This window comes from Choloepus didactylus, chromosome 3, assembly GCF_015220235.1.
Source record: "Choloepus didactylus isolate mChoDid1 chromosome 3, mChoDid1.pri, whole genome shotgun sequence".
Classification (NCBI taxonomy): Eukaryota; Metazoa; Chordata; class Mammalia; order Pilosa; family Megalonychidae; genus Choloepus; species Choloepus didactylus.
In genome coordinates this window covers 123429965-123448980 of record NC_051309.1, presented here as the reverse complement: position 1 = coordinate 123448980, position 19016 = coordinate 123429965, and the positions used below count along the sequence as shown (strand labels likewise).

The 19016-nt window shown below is 35.7% G+C and overlaps 1 protein-coding gene across 2 annotated transcripts in view; it reads right to left on the bottom strand.

The window, feature by feature from the left end:
* ANK2 (ankyrin 2) overlaps positions 1-19016 on the bottom strand; it is a 739617-nt gene that overhangs the window by 367216 nt on the left and 353385 nt on the right. The window lies entirely within an intron of this gene.

Here is a 19016-nt window from a genome sequence, read left to right as displayed (position 1 = left end):
TAAATCAAAATAGAGTAGATCAGATTTTTGTTAAAGAAAAGTTATCCAAGTTTCTTAAAAGAGCAGCTAATCCTATCTTGGTGAATCTGTGAAAACTTCTCAAATAAAAAAAGAAAAAAATCTATCCTTATTTTATTCCTTCTTCTTAAAATCTACCCCCGGACTGACCACAGAGCTTTTTCTAACACCTGCAAACTACATTAAATTTTCCTTCTCTCTAGACCTATGCCACTTCTTGTCTGTGTTAATCAGACAAACTAGTTAACTGCTTAATACACATTGGTCTTTTCTCCCTAGCTAGGTACTTGCAATGCCAAATAAAATAACCAGGGATAAATCAGGGTCCAAGAAAAACAAAGATACCCTTTGATAAATATATTGTTATCTTCAGTGAAAGCCAATGTTGGCATTTGTTATTTCCCTTACAGATTCATTGCAGCTAGAATAGTAGAAAAACATTTTTTTTTTAAAAAAGTGAGTAAACCCAAATTAGAAAAAGGGTTTGGTTCCCAAAGTTTGAACACATTTGCCCATAGAAACTAGGTTATATATGACTTGATGAGTTCCAGGATAGCCCACATAAACCTCTGTTACCCACAATGTATCCCTCTTCCAAAACAGTTTTCAATTATATCTAAACTGACATTTTAAATATTTTTTTTTCTATAGGAAAATGAATTTCAAACTCCACTAGAGATTCCAAAATACACTCCTCTACTATGGTAGCCGAAGCAGGAAACTAGGGAAAGGAGAAAGAGGAAGATGTCATTAGGTGAAAAAGAATCCAGTAATATCCAAAACTTTGCTAATCTACCATATTTGGCCAGAAAGAATGCAAATACTGTATTCCTGTGACATATATTATTGCACACCTGTTATGTGTTAAGTTCTGTTCTCCATTCTAGATATACAAAAATTAAGACATGATTCTTGCCTTCAAGGATGAACATAAAAAGAGTACATCAAGGATTGATATACTCATTGAACACTGTCTGTTCCTGCTTTTACTTTAACCTGGGAAGGTTAAGATTACCCCAGGAGTTCATTTATATTGGCTGCAGTTTTTCTCTTTAATATTTTCTTTCCTTTCTTTCCAGCAATACTGGTCACAGCAGGCAGTGCCTGTTTCTTGATCAATTGAATGAATTACAGATAAACCAGTTAAATAGTAGTTTAATTGGAAAACTTCATCTGGTGATAAACCAAGCAAAACTGCAAGCAAACAGCAGAGATTCCTCTTCTGGACACACCTAAAGAACATTTGTGATATGGTTAAAATTTATCTTGATTTCCTCTCTTGGTATAATCTTCATCCTCAAACTCATACCATCTTCAAAGGTTTTCCCTTTCTAACATTGAACCAGGACTTCCCTTGGGGTCAGAACCCTCTACTTAGAACTTCCTAGGTTCAATTCCCAGAAAAGTATTCATACCATTCTGCTAGCTAATTTGGCATAGCAGCATATACTCACAGAAAAATGGAGCAAGCAGGAAAAGAAATGGGTGACCAATACCAAATCTGTACACTAGGTCTAGAGACTTGGCTAAGAGTTGCAATTCAGTCAGAATGTCAAGCACACAGGTCAAGCTAGTTAAGTTCTACCTGGGACTCAGATAACCAGATATTCATGCATTTAGGAGAGGGAATCAAGGCAGATTGCTGGTGGTTGTCCATATAAGGTCATGCACTAATAACAAGGGCCCATGAACAGGCAGTTAGATTCTCCATATACTACTATCTGTCTTGGAACCTGTAGTCCTAGAACAAATGGAAAAGGTTGCTTTAATTCGCTTTCCATTATGAAGCGCCAAATAACTGCGTAGGTTTCTTACTAGTGTTGGATGGGGACAGTAAGGAAAATGACAACTTCCATCTGACCAAACTTTCCATCTAATCCACAAACTTCTTTCTCACATTGTTAGTAACTATTACAAGAGAAATAAATCTTAGTTCCCCAAAAGTATAATAAAGGCATATAATAATAATAATACCATTAACATGGCATTTGGTGATGTGAGAAGATTTTTTAAAGTATTTCTCCATGTTTCTTAGATTTAATTTCCTAGAGAGCACAATTTTTTCCAATCATGCAGTTATAGACCTTACCTTTTTGGTCTGCTTTTTAGGATAAATAGTCTGGAGACATTAAGACCACTCCTGGATTGACTACTAATTGAGTTATAACCATGGACAAGTCACTTCACCTGAATCTCAGTGTCTTTATTTCTAAAATAAGAGGATTAAACTGTAGGTATTATTTCTAAGGTTGTTCTAGAATCCTAGTACACACTCGGTCATTATCACCTCATGTAATACAAGATTGGTTTGTTACCCTCTTTTAGTTCCTTAGAATCAGATGATAAGTAGTTTTCCAAACACAGGGAAGAAAGCATTTCACTTTTTTCTAGTGTAATCTAATTATGACTAAAGAATCCAATGTGGATGAATAGAGCAGTACTTGTGATTTCACAAGGATGCACAGGCTTTTCCTAATATTGGAAGCTGTTTTATGGCATATTGAATGTCAACTGGGACCCTTTTCCAAAACTCATTCCAAAACTTGCTTCCTCTGGAGCAACGCTGTGCTTTCCTGGGTAGGAGAAGAATGTTTCACCTGAAAGGGGATAGCAGATATTTTCAAAAGAGATATATCTACAAGTATTTGAGTGAATATTCTAATTCAGCATAGGAACACTATCTTATCAGGAGGAGAATTTCAGGGTGGCTGTCTCTTTTGAATAATGTAAAACAAGTAAGAATCGTTTTATTTTTACAGTGTACCTTCTCTCTAAATTAATCTTTATTTCTTTCACTGGTATCACTGACTTTGGAAAACAGATGCTGCCTTTGGGCAATATGTCACAGCCCCGTTACAATCCTGCTCATTGTTAAGTGGAAGATTTGAGCACCACACAAATGTCCCTAGAGATTCTATTTCTGGAACCCCAAAACCAACAGTACCAAATTAGAAAATTCAAGAATCCATCCTCTCAGCCTGAAATCCTTTGGAATAAGAACCAAAATGGCAAACGCGGGAATGAAGAATAAGCAGCACTTTGGAAAAGGACTCAGAAGCAAAGAGAATTGATAGTTCATTGCCCTGGAAACCCTTTCATTACCTCACTAGGAAAAAAGAATTCAAGTCCCCAAGAAACCAAACTAGTATTATAGAACTTGACATTCACAGGGTGACTTCACGTAGATTATCATCCTTAGTCCATACCATAACTCTCTATGAAGAAGTTCTTCTTGATTTTCCCATTTAACCTGGGAGGGGACTTGTGGCTCAGAGAGGTTGAGTAGCTAACAAAGGCAAACCCTAGTGAGGTGGCAGGTCCTCTAGCTCCAGCTTCTAGTGTCTCACACTCTTCATGCTCTTGTCTCTCCACAGAGTTCCTACTCCAGGTCTGGGACAAATCTATGCAACAATAGATTTTCTATATGTAAAAAGACAATTATAAAACAGATAAAGAAAAGAAAAGATGAATTCGAAACAGTCTATATGGTCTTCTCTTTCCAAAAAAGACAGGCATGATTCAAGTTGTATATATTTTTCAAATGATGTACGTAGCCAAAGAGTAGTACAGTAAACGAAACTATTAATTAGAGTTAAAATAATGCTTTGATTCATTTTTGTTAGCATTAACATTCCTGCAGTGGATTTGGGGTATTCTTTAGTTTTAGAAGCTTCTTCATTTGTCAAGTATATTATTGGACTCACAGAGGAGTTAAGCTACAACTTGATCACACTGTAATTATATCAAATTGATAGTACCTTAAAACACACTGTGCTTCACTTGAGTAAATGCAGATGATTTTGTATTAGAAAAGAAAAAGAAAGAAGGAAAGGAGAAAGCACACATACTGTCTACTACAGGTTTTGCATACCCTTGGATTTGAGATTAACAATTTCCCTATTTTATTCATCATGTGTTCTCCATTTACTAAAACATAGGGGGTGGGTGTTCAGATGGGACTTCCCAATTCTTCTTTAATGAGAGGCTTCTCCTAGTTACCCCCTGCTGAACCCTGCAGTTACATCTGTTCCACCCTGATAACAAAAGAACAAAAGAACAAACCACTGGTCCGCTTAAGGTTTAATCCATGATAAAATTAAGCAATCAAGTCAAATTAGAACACAAAGAAATAAAGGGGGGGGGTGATGAAATAATCTGTATCTTAATAAATAATAAATAATCTTAATTTTTAATTATATCCCCATGATTGAGTAAACCATGTTTTAAGTGGCTTCTATCCCTTAGGAAGAAGTTTAAAGTCAAACCATTCTGCTTACTAATAAGCAAGAAATCAGCCCATCTGCCCATTATTCTACAACAGTCCCAGGAGCATCCTCTCTCCTTTTAAATAAATAAATCCAAGGCAAGACAAATGGATGATTCAAAGATAAATATCTCCAAAAAGATGAAACGAAGAAAAATTTTAGCCAATTGTAAAATTAAATTTTTTCTACTACATCTCTATAGGATTCTGATAAATGATAATAGTATATTGTTCTTCCTCTAATTTATTATCAATTAAAATTTACAATTTATTTTTAACAAGTTTTTGGCAAACTTCAATTTACAGTGACAGAGCTGGCAGACAATTCAAGACATCTGCTAAGTATCTTTCAAGCAAGTAAATATCAAAATCTTAAGGTAAAAACGACTATTCACTATCTTAGTCAAGCTTTCCGGGATGGTATTTGTCACCCTGATGATCCACCAAAATTTCTCTTTGTTTTCACCGAGCCCATTTTCCCTCCATCTCAGCATAAGAAGGAAATGATCAACATCCCCCTCATTAAAAATAATAATAATCGTCATCCCTTTCTGTACTTAAAAACATCTATAAGTCATTTTTCAGCTTATATTTTTTATTTTCTAGCTTGAACCATCCTAATTTCTTAAACTATACTCATAAATGACCTATTTTCTTTCTTTTCTGTCATTTGAATTACTTTTGAACACTCTTCAGTTTTACCTCTTATTTGTTAAAGCACACTGGCCATTCACAAACAGAATTAACACAAACTACAGTCAGCATGGTGCAGACATTTTTTAAACAATAGTTGTGAATTGCTGACTCACATTCAGCTTGTAACAGATTTTTTCTAGTCTTTTCTTTCATTACTTGTGCTGAGTCCAATCCTGCATTTACATTGTAATGGGCATACTATTTCTCCACATACAATTTTTATTCTCTTTTTGTAAAACTATTTGAATTTTATTTCTATCTTTTGGGGTCTTGCCTAATTTGAACATCAAGTACAAATGGGATGAACATACTCTAAATTACTTTTACCAGGTCATCTGTAAAGATATTAAATCAAGGATCCCCAAACCCAGTCCCATTGTTTGATACTCTAAAAAAAGGGAACTGAATTTTAGAGAACTGTTAGGAACTGGCTTCAAGGTGAAGTCTCAACTCATCACAACAGTTCAGCTAGGCTAGAAATGATTATTTTGTTTAGGAAAATATCAAGTGAGTCAAATATAAGACTATCCGATCTCTAGATGTTGACCCCTCCCTGATATCTTTTTAATTCTTGCTATTATATAGACAGTGCACTCCCTATTTTTTATTTTTGTTTTCTGGTTGAAATATGTGCTTCATTTTCAGTAGTAGCTTTCTATACACTATCATTCTGTTGCCTTTGATATTTACAGTTGATATTTATAATTCACACAGTATACTAGATATTATTACAAAAATACAATTTATATTCTAGACAATATATATTTATTTTTCATGTGAACAACTATACCTTAGTAGCAGATAAATTAAAGAGTGATCTAGATTATAAATTTCAATTTCAAATAGAACAATGAGGAAGCCATGTAAAATAGTGTGTTAATCAACCAATAAGGTATGCATATTTTATTATTTCTCCCACATAATTTTAGAAAGAGCCTACAAACATCCCCATAACTCAGCCACCTTAATCTACCACAGCATTTAGAGAAATAGGTAAGTCATTCTGAGACCTGAAGGTACAGTAGAAATAGCTCAGATGGGAATGAGGAGAGGTGTATTCAGATCTGGCCTATGGACGTGCAACTTTGAGCAAGTCACTCCAATCCAACGGGTCTCAGTGGGCTTCTTACCCACTAATCGCTATGGTCTATTCAAGCACTAAAAGTCCATTATTTTTAGAGAAACTTCTGCCATATTCATTCAAAGGTATCTTTAAAAAAAATAACCCAATTCCCATATGCCACAAAACTCCTTGCCTTAGAATAATTTTGCTTTCTTAAAATATTATATTTCTAGGAATTAATAACAATAATATAGAATCTACTCTTATATGTTTAAAGTGCCTAGAGTTTTTCCAGTTACTCTGCAGCCACGTTTTTATTTTCATCTTCCAAATCCACTCAGTTTTGTTGACATCCAGATATGACTAAGCTTCAGAAGCTGATTTACACTAAACAAATACACAGCAACATGTAGTTCCAAGATATTAATTTATATTAATGTGTAGTGAATGAGTTGACTGGGAATTTCAATCCCCTTACTGAGGAGACTACCTACATAAGAAAGGCCTAATTACAAGTCAGAAAGTTTGGGGCTCACACAGAGCAAACTATAACAGAAGTAGGTGGCCTTTGAGATTTAATTCTTGCAACCTGTGAGTTAGCCAATCGCTTTTCTGCATCCTGGAAGCAATGCACATTTTCCTTTGCCCCAGGCAGAAAGGATAGACACTCTACAAGCATCATTCTTCTCCTTTATGCTAGGTTTCATATCCCGAAAACTGCTTCAAAGCAAACATGTTATTTTGGCAGCACAATTGAATTCTGAATAATGCACCTAACCAAATTCAACAAAAGGTCCCCTTACATTTGAGTTGCTGCAAAATAAATCTCCAGCTTTTCCTGAAACATGCAAACATAACTGATTGTTTCCTCCTTTGTTCTTCTAAGTCCTTTGGTATATGCCTTTATCCTAGTACTTATATACTGTTCTGTAATTATTTGTTAACATGCTAACTTCCTGACTATACAGTAAACACTATGAAGACAGTCACTTCTACATTTTATAACCCCCAGTGCCTAGTACAGTGCCTAGAACATCCTAGGTAATACATATATACATGAACAAGAAATGACAAATGTTCTCCCCATTTTTCTCACTTGCTGTGCCCTCTCTGACCTCTGAGCCATTTTACCCATTGTTTCCTCTGTTCAGAACCACACCTTTGTTTGGCTGCCTCATATCAGATCATATTCCAAAGCTCATTTCCTCTGAGAAACCTCCAACCCATTAAATCAGTGGCTTGCCCACTCTATGCTCCCACAGTATTTTGCACTCCCCTATCATGACACTTTTCTCTATTCTAATTCCTTAATTGGTCAGCTCTTCTGTGAGAGGCAAGTAAACACGCACAAGTTGTTCACCTGTGCTACTAAGGCACAATCCATAGTATGTGCTAAATAAATGCGTTGTGGAAGGCTGACCATCAGTTACTTATTTTAATAGCTTTACCAGAGTACAAGAGTATTGGAAATAAATAAATGGGCAAGTCAGGGGAATACACATTTGACGCCATCATATTTTGTTATTTTTAACATCAACAAAGCTATGATACCACATTACACAACAGCAGAATAGTGTATTGTCAACAAAGAAATTAATCATTTCATCCCAATTCACCCTTTTCCAAATAAATCCACTGGTTTCCCTCCTCCCTATGAGCTAAAAGTAAATGACTATAAGACACCTGGGAACATGAGCTCTTCCTGAGTTCTTGGCAACCTGATATAATGCTGAAGTCCCAGGGGCAGAAGCATGTGTTTCAGCTCAGTTAATGGTGGCCCCAGGAAGGAGGACAGATACAGAGCTCAGTAGAAGGGCTGCATGTAAACAGGTAGAGATTAGGTTCTACTCATTCAGCAGAAATAACCACAGAATACTTTTGACTCTGCTTTGTTCCACAGTAATATTATTTGAAGTATAACCTACCTTTAAGAAACTACGACCATGGGTCTGAAGACACTATACCTAAGTGACTTTCAAACATAGAACAGATGGTATATTTCCTACCACCTGTGAGTTAGTAATGGTACTGAGTTTCTGAATATACTCAAATCATGATTGGTAATTTTATTAATCATCCCACCCAGAAGATATCAAGAAAGTTTTTGTTTCAGTTCTTTACACCAGAAGAGTTCACCTATATCACCAGATATACAAGTTAAGAGGAGAAAGTCACTTACTTTCCAAGGCACCAGCAACAATGAAGAGATTGAATCACCACCCAACTTCAAACAAGCACAGTTGCTCCCCATTCCCAACACATCGTCTTCACTGAAGCCAATGGATTCCTCCACTCTCACATTAGTCCCTTTTCTCCTTGTAGCAAAGCCCTTGGAGTGAGTGTCCTATCTCTGGAGCTCCCAATTTCTCTCCTTTAACTCCTTCTTTAACCTTTTCCAATCTGGCTGCCATCCCAACTTCTGCAAAGAACCACCCTTTCCAAGTTTTCCAATAACCTCTTCTCAGCCAAATTAAATTGCTTCTCCTCTGTACTAATCACTTTATTTTTTTTCCTCCAAAATTCCAGTCAGCATAGTCCACCATTATGAGTACTCCCTTCTCCTTGATGCCACATTGTCCTTCACTTCCAGGCAAAAAAAAACCCTGTCTTCTCCAGCTATTTCTGTCCATTTGCTTTCCATCCTATTAAATCTTTTCTAACCAGCTCTGACTGTGTCCCACAGTTTAGCACTTGGGCCCTTTCTTATAAATAACTGCCTCTGAATTACCAGTGCTCTCTATCCACTGACGTGATACCTCTATAGGTCAAATTGCCCTACCAAAATTTCAGTCAAATGAACATTTTGAAGTAATAAAAATATTTCTTATTATCAGTTGTTGAGCCGTAGTAAGAATGCCTTGTTGATGTAGTTAAAGAGGAAAGAGAGGTCACAGTCCCTGCTTTCAGAGAACTTAGAATCATAGCTCTCAGGCACAGGAAGGCATCGCAGAGATGATTCAGTCCTTAATATAAATTATGGAGGTCCCTGGGCTGGATGTGGCTGGATATGGCCTCCTTGTGGCCTCGTATTTGGTTTGGCCCACACAGTTTTTTTACTTTATTTTATTTTGTTTTAGTTAGACCCTGCATTATGAAGTCGGGGGGAGGGGGGTTGCGGGGAGAAGAAGAAATCAAGATATTTCAAATCAAAATTCCAATTTCTTACTTCTTTTGAAAACTCAAATCTGACAACACCGGGCTCACGTTCCTTCAGGGCGACAACAGGCAGAGTTAATTTGCAGCAGCTCCCTCTGCACAGGGCATCTGCTTTCCACGTATCAGATGCCACACGTCAGTCACCATTTTTCACAGCATTTGTGTTGTGTTTTTCTTTTTCTTGTAGTAAAGGGGGAAAAGCAATATTTATTGAACGCTGATTCTATCAAATATCAAAGTGCAAAATAACCGAGAAACCAAGAAATTCTTCTCATGCTGATCTAGCTTCATTTACTTTACCTGCCTGTTCCTACTTTAATTTTTTACCCCTTATCTATTAATTTTATAAAATAGAAAACTAACACACATAAAGATGACAAAATCTACGTACGTTATATAAAAATCCATCACTGTTTGTTATTCTATACCAGCTATACATCCACATATCAAAAGCTCCTTTTTCACAAACTGATTCGTCATATCCCTCATGAGAGTTCAACTTTGCAGCCCTTGAATCCTCTTAGTACTTTATTCTTACAGACTTCACAGAGGGAAAGAAAGAGGAACTCATTAATCATCCACAAGAACCCAAGAAACAACACTCAAAGCTAGCTACAATTGCACAAGGAGATAACTACATTCATGTTGAACAAATGTAGGTATGATTGAAGAGAAGCCTTAGAAAGTGTCAAAAAGAGATTAATTTTTAGCAAGGGTTTGTGTAGAGAGAACATATGTGCCAGGAGTTTCGAAAGCAAGGGACAAAGAAAAGAGATATTTACATTTGTTTAGGCAAAGTGAAGAATACAGACAGAGCCTAGCAGGAAAGAAATGTGTGTGGAGGGCTAGAGAGAGTGGAACAGTATCTAAGAATACCCAGGGAGATTCCCGAAGTACACATAGCCAATCCTTCTTCCGCTGTCATATGGGATGAGGTGCACGTGGGATGAGGGCCAGGGTAGGGGAGTTCACAAAAGAGGTTGCTTTATACATGTCGCTGTATAAGAGAGCATGTGATGTGGATAGAGTGGCATCTAAGATCTCTCCTGGCTGTTATGTTTAGGGTAAATTGGGGCAAGGGGACAAAAAATAGTAATATGGCTATTGGAGAAGTACTGAGGGGTATTTCGTACAAAGGTTATGAATGTAAAAATTGAAAAAAACAGGATGATGGATTTCAGAATTTTAACTTTTTTATAGTAGTGATATATTTCTATTAGAAAAGAAAATTCCAAGACTTATAAATCCATTTTATGCTACAAAAAATGCAAAATTAACATGAATGATGATTTCTAAAAATTCTCACAGATAACTATAAAAACTAAAGATAGACTTTGTACAGCTTAAAACCTAAAAGAAAAGGTATGATGAGAAAGATGAATCCTCAATATTTTTAATGAAACATTCTTCATAGTTCTCGCTACTAACATAGGGCCTGAACTTTTGTGACTAACAAATATTTAGAACCATTAATCTAAATTGTGTTATCTTCTAACTTCAAACAATAATTTATATAAGGCATTCATTATATGTCTATGTAAGGATTGAAAGTGGAGGTGTACTTAAATTTGCATAATGTCATGGGAGTCTCAAAGATAGAAGCAATACAATCTTTACAAAGATAGAAGAGAATGGTTTGTCTTCAGGCACTTCACAGTTATTATGCTGACCACAGATCCCGTGACTATTTGTATTACAAAACTTCTGACAGCGATAATTTGTTAGGAGGAATATTCTCTTGGACATCTTGGATTTTTTTTTCCTTTTGGTGTTTTGTTTGTTTGTTTTCATGAATCAAGTAAATTTTTGTATCCTTTTAAAAGTTTTTTCCCTATGAGGCAAATTTATTAACTAAATAATTATGAAGAGAACATTGTAAATGGGGGAGGCAGAAATCTGATATCATAAAGTACAACAACAAGCTCTTTCTCCCACACCTGTCTCTCTGAGACAATATCCAGTATGTTGGTATTTTTAAGAAACAAGAGAATGGATTAATATATATTGTTCATCATCCAATACTGTCTCTGCAATGGAGGCGAATGCTCTTTGGGTGAATGTATAATTTTGTGCTGTTAACAAATGAAAGAATTCCTTTGTATGTACTCTTTTCTGGTTTCTATTCTAATTTCCCAGTCTCACTCAACTTGATATGAACATATATTCTGTGTTAATGAAACAGAATTTAGTTAATTAATAAAATAGGAAGCTTAGAGTGAAGTCTACCCTACACACAAAAATACTGTAGGTTCCATAAAGGAAGGGACTTAACTTGTTTTCGTCACTGGTACCTTTCAAAATTATCTTTTCATGAAGGCAATTCAATGTTTTTTCCCCCAATTATTTATGGTGCTTCCACTAAGTAGCAGGAACTGTTTTAGGTGCTGGAGTTGTGGCAATGAAGAAAATAAAAGCACCAATCTCATGAAGCCTCCATGGTAACGTGTGGAAACAAAAAACAACAATTAAATAAATGAAGACATAATATGGCCGGCAGTGATATAAAGACAACTTAACCAAGGTAATGCGATAGAGAGTGACGATGGAAGGAGGTGCATTTTTAGATGTGGGATTCAAGCATTATGTCTCTGAGAAAGTGACATTTGCTCAGGAGTTTGAAAGGGGTAGGAGAGTCAGCCATGAGCATATCTGCATGTGTCTGGCAGAGGAAAGCTCTCTCTGAGAGGATCCAAGCAGGGAGCATTTCATGCATGGTGTGTTTGAGGATGGGCAAGGAGGCCACTGTGGATGGAGTGGAGAGATGGAGGCAGGGAATGACAGGAGCTGAGGTAGGTGGGGCCCTCCATGCCAGGCCAGGTCTTGCTGGGTTAGATTATCAATGGGGAGTTTGTAAAATGAGACTGGGGGCTTAACAATTCAGTACAGAAAAATTAGTGAGAAATTTAAGCTGTGATCTGAATTTTCTACATTCTTGGCTCCACATTTATGAACTGGCCCACCCTTCTTTTCCACTCCCAGACATACTCCAGCCTGTTTTTCAATATTAAATATCCCCTTGAGTTGTGTACACATTTAAAAAAATCAATCTTAACATTTATTACTTGATAAAAATTCATGCAATGCAAGAAGAAACCTTTCTTTTTGCTGCAGCTTCATTGTATTGATTATGCTAAACGCTTGAAATTCAGCAACACTTCTCACTTCTCTTGTCACAAAGAAAAAGCATAATCGTGGGAATTTGGCTAGTTTTTCAGGTCTCATCATTGCATCATTCAGTCAATGAAAGACAATATGAAGACTTTACTAAAAATAGGCCATGATTTTTATGATACCAAATCCACTCCTTAAATCCTTCAAGGTTAAGTGAATTTGAATTTTAGATTTATAGAAGAGATAGCAATTGTACTCCTAATTTTTAAATTTCTCTATCATGGCTAGCTCTAAGTGAATTAAATATGTCCTAAAATTCCACATACCATTGGTGCCTACAGGCAGGCAATGGTCAATTCCTTGCAAGATGTGACTAGGATTCCTGGTCTTCCAAGAACCATGGATTGGTAAATCTCTGAATTACTCTGAGTCACAGGATCCTCATCAGAAAAATGAAGGGTTTGTACTAGAGCTCCTTTCATTTAGAAAATGCTATTACTTTGGAACCGAATATCAAATAAATTTGGATAAGAAATGTCCAATTCAAGGATGGTAAACCACACTAGATTCTAATAGAACTACATCTTTTACTCTTAAGCTTTAGTCTGCAATCTGGTAAAACATTATTTCATAAATGCATTTATTTTGGCAAAAAATACTAATTTATAAGTTTATTTGTACTATCACATATATACAATCAGGAACAATATATGGACAAATTGATAATCTGCCCTATTTTTCCTTCGCACATAGGGAAACACACACACACACATACAAACACACACCACATCCTTTGTAGAAGCAAAGTTTTTATGTCAAGGGTTATATATTAATATAAAATTACCCACATGGAGGAAACCTTTAGAAGCCGCAGAGGTTTAAAAAAGAGAGATTGGGGAGATAAAGAAAGGCATCTAATTACTGCTGGTTTCTAAGTGGGAAGCTTGGTGCTATGTTGTTTAGGCATTACTTTGGTGTTGTTCTTAGTATTTATAACATTGTAGTTTTATCTAAGTGTTGTTTCTTTCCCTTTAGATTCCAAGTTTCACAAAAGCTTGGCTCAGATTACTTAATACATATGTATATATTAACACAGATACAACAAACAAATACCTAGGGAAGTACAGAGGTTTCCATAAATACATAATGAAATGTCTCATTTAATGAATTACAAATACCTGTGTGTATTTCAGAAAATCATCTTATAAGGATGGCAAAGTTATTTTCCAAGATAACAGGCTTCTTGACACTTTTTAAAAAATCACACAGTATAGATAAATGGGATCTAATCCAATAGGGGAAAATCAAAAAACATCCAAAGAGTTTATCTTTCTGTTCCTCCAGAATCAAGTGTCTGGATTTCTTCCCTGGCTCTGCCATTAAGGTGCTTTCACAACACAGCACCCACCATTAGACTCTCTAACATTTTCCCCATACAATTGGGGAGATAGGTCATCTCAAAGTTGACATGAATATTATATACTTAAGGTTTATTTTTTAAAAACAATAAAAGGAAATATTGGAAGTCTTCGTACTCGAAGCCACGTTGCCCAAAAATAAACAAGAATGGCCAGTTAGAGGATAAATTGGATTCAATCACTGGAATAAGCGGTCAAAGTCATATTGGTTAACTTGGTCTCAGCTGGGTTGTTAGAGAATTATGAAGCAAACACAATTTGCAGGCATTTTCAGTGCTATTTCTGAGTCAGGTTGGACTGAATTATATGGGTGACCTAATGATTAATGGACTATAAAAAAGTCTCTGACTCTCAAAGGGCTGCATCATTTGAAATTAATACCTGCAAGGTGATGAGGAAATTTCTGATATCCCAAATGTCCTTCATTTGAGAAATCAAGAATGGTTTTATAAAATATGTCTGGTCTCCATTATAGGCAGAGAACTATTCTGAAACATTCTAAAGAGCTACTGAAATTCAGCGATGCATCTACGTCAGGTGGAATAGCAGAGTGATGTGTCTTTGTTATTGAGATTTGCCTTAGGGAGTGAATTCGCATCTTCTGTGCCAAAACTCCTTTTGCAAATGTGGTTTTAAAGAACAAAAGGGCAAAAAAATAGTAGAGAGAATCTCAGAGAACACTGTCGGATATTAAATTATATTGCAATGTCCCTTCCTCTTTTGAATAATAATAATTATCTGTCTACTGCTTTACTGTTTACAAAGTTTATTCACACTGTCTCACTTGATCCTCTCAAGAGCCCTATAAGATTATCCTAGCAGCACAGAAAAGCATTTGAAAAAGGTACCTGATCATTTCTTCTCCTTTGCTTGTTTACCTCCTTGATTCCTTCAGGTTTTTATTCAAAATGCCACCTTTTTCTATGAGACTTGCTATAGTGACCCTATCTAAAATTACAAATCATCCCAAAGAGTTTAGTGCTTTATTTTTCTTCTTAGCATTTATCACCATCCAATATACAATATATTTCCTTTTTAAAAATTTTTATTCATGCCCCTTCTCCCCGTTAGAACACAGGCCTATAAGGGCAGGGGGTTTTGTCTGTGTTGTTCACTGCTATATCCCCAGCACTAAAAAAAAAGAGAGTCTGGCACCTACTTGATGCTCGATAAATACTTTGTAAATGAATGCAATAAGAGTCCCCTCTGTACTTGTTTTTTCTCTCTTAAAGTGGTATCTCCTAAGCATATTAGGAGGATTACATCAGCTAAGGCATGTAAAGCTTTAGCACAGTAGCTGGCATGTGGCAAGCAAAGAATAAATGTAAACCAGTATCACCTACATTTTGCAGATAAGTAAACTGAGATTTAGAAAAGTTATATGACATCTTCAAATCACACAGCAAGTACTTAGTGGGATCAGACCAGAATCTCGTTCGACTATCATTCCAATATATTTTTTAAATAGAGATTATTTAATACCATAAATGTTACTCTTTGCATACTGAATTTAAGCAAAATGCTTTGGAATCAAACCATCTCATAAAAACAGCTACCATTTATTCAGTGCTTACTGTAGACCAGGCACCATGCTTTACATAAATATTTTCTGTTAATTTGCATTAATGACCTTATGAGATAGGTTTTATTACTATCGTCATGATTTTTATAGAAAACTGAGGCATGGAGATGTTAAATAAAGTGACCAAGGACCCAGAGCTAGAAAAAGGCAGAGGTATTACTAATACTTAGGTACACATCTGACTCCAAAGCCCTTAATTGCCCACTACACTCCATGCCGGCTACACCCATGCTTTCCACCTTGTGGCATTGCTCTCTACCCCTCTCACTGCAGATATCTTGGGCAGCTGATCTGAGACAGAGATCCCTATAGTTGACTATAGGGGCTTCTAGTTCTGAGTGATTCACGGAAGAACAGAATAATCTTGTGCTACCAGAAACCCCTGAAAACAAGTCACACTGAATTCTAGCTGAAGAATGGGAATGTGCAAAGGGGAAGAAATGTTATGCTCAAATGGTATAGGGTGATCTGAATTCTCTCTTTGTGTACAAAAGCTTCTTTCCACTGGGATTTAAAAAGAGAAAAAAAGTCCCCTTTACTCCTTGTGCTTTGAAGTGTTTACATCATTGCTTCTCACATTCCAATAATTCAGCAGAAACAGCTGTTCTGCTGTCCCAGGCAAGAAGCCATGTACTGCATTCCAAAGAACATGTTCAATGCCATTGTTATTTATCAATTAATGCTATACTCCTGCCTTGTAATAAACAAATATCTGGGAAAAAGGGTAAAAAGAAAGAAAAATCATTTATTGTCTCTATTACTCTAATCCAAAACAATACTCTGATTTTATATCCTTATCCTCAAAATGAACTGCTACATTATTCTCTCCATTTTTCTTAACTAATAAATTCATTAAGATCCTTTCTTATCTTTTGATAGAATGTGTATCAGAAAATTTTTATTATTGAAACTACCTTGTAAGCAAAAGCACAAGATCTTTGGCTCAGGGCTCAAAAAAATATAAACAGAAAATCCAATACAGGGGAAAAGGAAATGTCTTACACATAGATTAAAAAACAATAAACATTTAAAATAAAAAGTCCTGAACAGCTGGTATAAATCTAATCACTGAAGAACTAACCCAGTTACCCAGATCTGAATCATAACAAGAACTATATATTTTTGTGAAATAAACAAATCCAATCATTGGAACTTGTGCCTTATCTATATATTTGCACTTCATTTATCAGATGTTAGAGAATGCTTCTTAGTTTACGTTCAGTTTAGAAATGAAACAGCAACAAAAGAGATTGAGGTGTAGTTAGAAATATATTCATTATTTTCTTGGGTTTTTATAATCATAAAAATAATTCAACTACTTTAGATTTTAGAATAGTGATCTAGCTCTTTCAGAAAACAGAAAAATGGGACCTTTCTCCCTAAAACATGATAAGGGTTCAAAACCAATTTCTGGGAAGTACTGATATTTTATTGAATATTACTATTATTTTCTCTTATAGATCTCATGTATACATTTTTTAATGCTCAAAATGATTGCTAATCAACATTGAGGACTGACAATTTGGTAGGATGAATCCTGGATCTTGGGGCATGCCCTTGTGAAGCTTGTTGCTGCAAAGGAGAGGCTGAGCCTACAGATAACTGTGTCTAAGAGTTTCCCCCTGAGTACCTCTTTGTTGCTCAGATGTGGCCCCCTCTCTCTCTATCTAAGCCCATGCAGCAGGTGAACTCACTGCCCTCCACTCTACGTGGGACATGACTCCCAGGGTTGTAAATCTCCCTCGTAATGTGGGACATGACTCTCAGGGATGAATGAGGTTGACATGGCATCGTGGGATTGAGAAAATCTTCTAGACCAAAAGGGGGAAGTGAAATGAAACAAAATAAAGTTTCAGTGGCTGAGAGATTTCAAACGGAGTCAAGAGGTCACGCTGGAGGGCATTCTTACGTGCTATATAGATACCCCTTTTTAGCTTTCAGTGTATTGGAATTGCTAGAAGGAAATACCTGAAACTGTCGAACTGCAACCCAGTAGCCTTGATTCTTGAAGACGATCGCCTAACCATGTAGCTTACACCCTCTGTGTCCAGCGTATGGACAGATGAGTAGAAAAATAGTGACAAAACTAAATGAAAAACAGGGTGAGATGAGGGGGATGGAATGTTTTGGGTGTTCTTTTTCACTTTTATTTTTATTTTTATTTATTTATTTTTTTGGAGTAAGAAAAATATTCGAAATTTGATTCTCATGATAAATGCACAACTATATGATGCTACTGTAGATAGTTGATTGTACACTGTGGATGATTGTAGTGTATGTTAATATATCTCAATAAAACTGTATAAAAATGATTGCTAAACTGTGTTCATAAAAATTTATCCCTTGATTCCTTTAAAGATTGAATCCATTCCTTCAAAAAATACAAAAAACATCATGAATAAAAATAGTCAAATTTATACAATTATAAACAAGTACAATTTTTTTCTAGAATATTTTACATGTGTTCTATTTTACTTGATTTATTTCTGTTCCTATAATCAAAGGTCATACAAGAGCAAATAATAATAAACTTAGAGTAGGTTGCTCGGTAGAACTGATTTTTATATACCTAGCGAAGACTTTAAATACCAAAGATGTGCTCACAAAGTTAGTTACAAGTATTATTAAGGTAACATGCTCTCTGTGTAGCTATTTCACACTGTATGTGTAGTAACAGAGAGTTGATGGGAACTTTTAATTAAATATTATGGAGAAATAAAAATATTTTTAATTGGAACATTTTAAAATAAAAAATATTGGCAATAGATTATTAACTAGCTCTTTTTATATACAGAATGTAAATATACATGTATCTTTAAATGTAAGGTATATACATATATCTTTAAATAATACCTTAAATAAAAAGCTTTGGAGTCCTATCATAAGTGCTCAAAGACTAAGGAAGTGGCACAGTTGTTCCTCTAAACTGGTTAATTTGGGGATAGCTCCAATATTTTAGGAGATTCGGCTTCACCTGGGATTTATGTGTCTATTTAGATAAAAAGTATAATAGGTAAATCAGAGAACTGTAGATTAACACAAGAAATGGATATCCTGAGAAGGATCAGCAGCTTTTCAGAAGCAGCATACCAACTCTACGCTTTCACATCCTAAATGTGAATGGAGATTAACAGCTTAACCCCAGAGGAAGCTCTGATGGGATCCAGCTGCCTCCTGGTGGCTGAAACATGGTCAGGAACATCCCCCATGCCTCAGTTTCCTGTGCCTCTAAGGGATGATAGGGAGGGAAGAAATGCAAATGCTAGAACTGGTATATTCTTTAAAAGTTTCCATTGGGTTGGTCCAGGCTATGGCCCTCAAGATCATTTCTCATTCCACGTTCAACATAAATGCTAAAAGGATGCTAATACAATGTCTAAACTCTTAAATTTCTAAACCAACAAGCTGTGGGATAGTAAAGAATGATTTCATTTATTCTGCCTTCACAGAGGTCTTCCTGTTAAGAGAATGTGGCCAACTCCTATAACACTGGACTCTTAATATGAGGATTCTTTAGAGATTTCACTACCAAAGTAAAATCATGCATTTTAATTGTCAATGGTATTTTGATTGGTGGACAATTGCTAATTTCTCCCAAAGTATGGCCTTTATTCCAAGACAGACTTAATTTCAAATTTTCTCCAAGTCACAATCACTTGTTTTGCAAAATGACTTCCTGTCAAGTTGCCTATGTTTTATATCATTAAT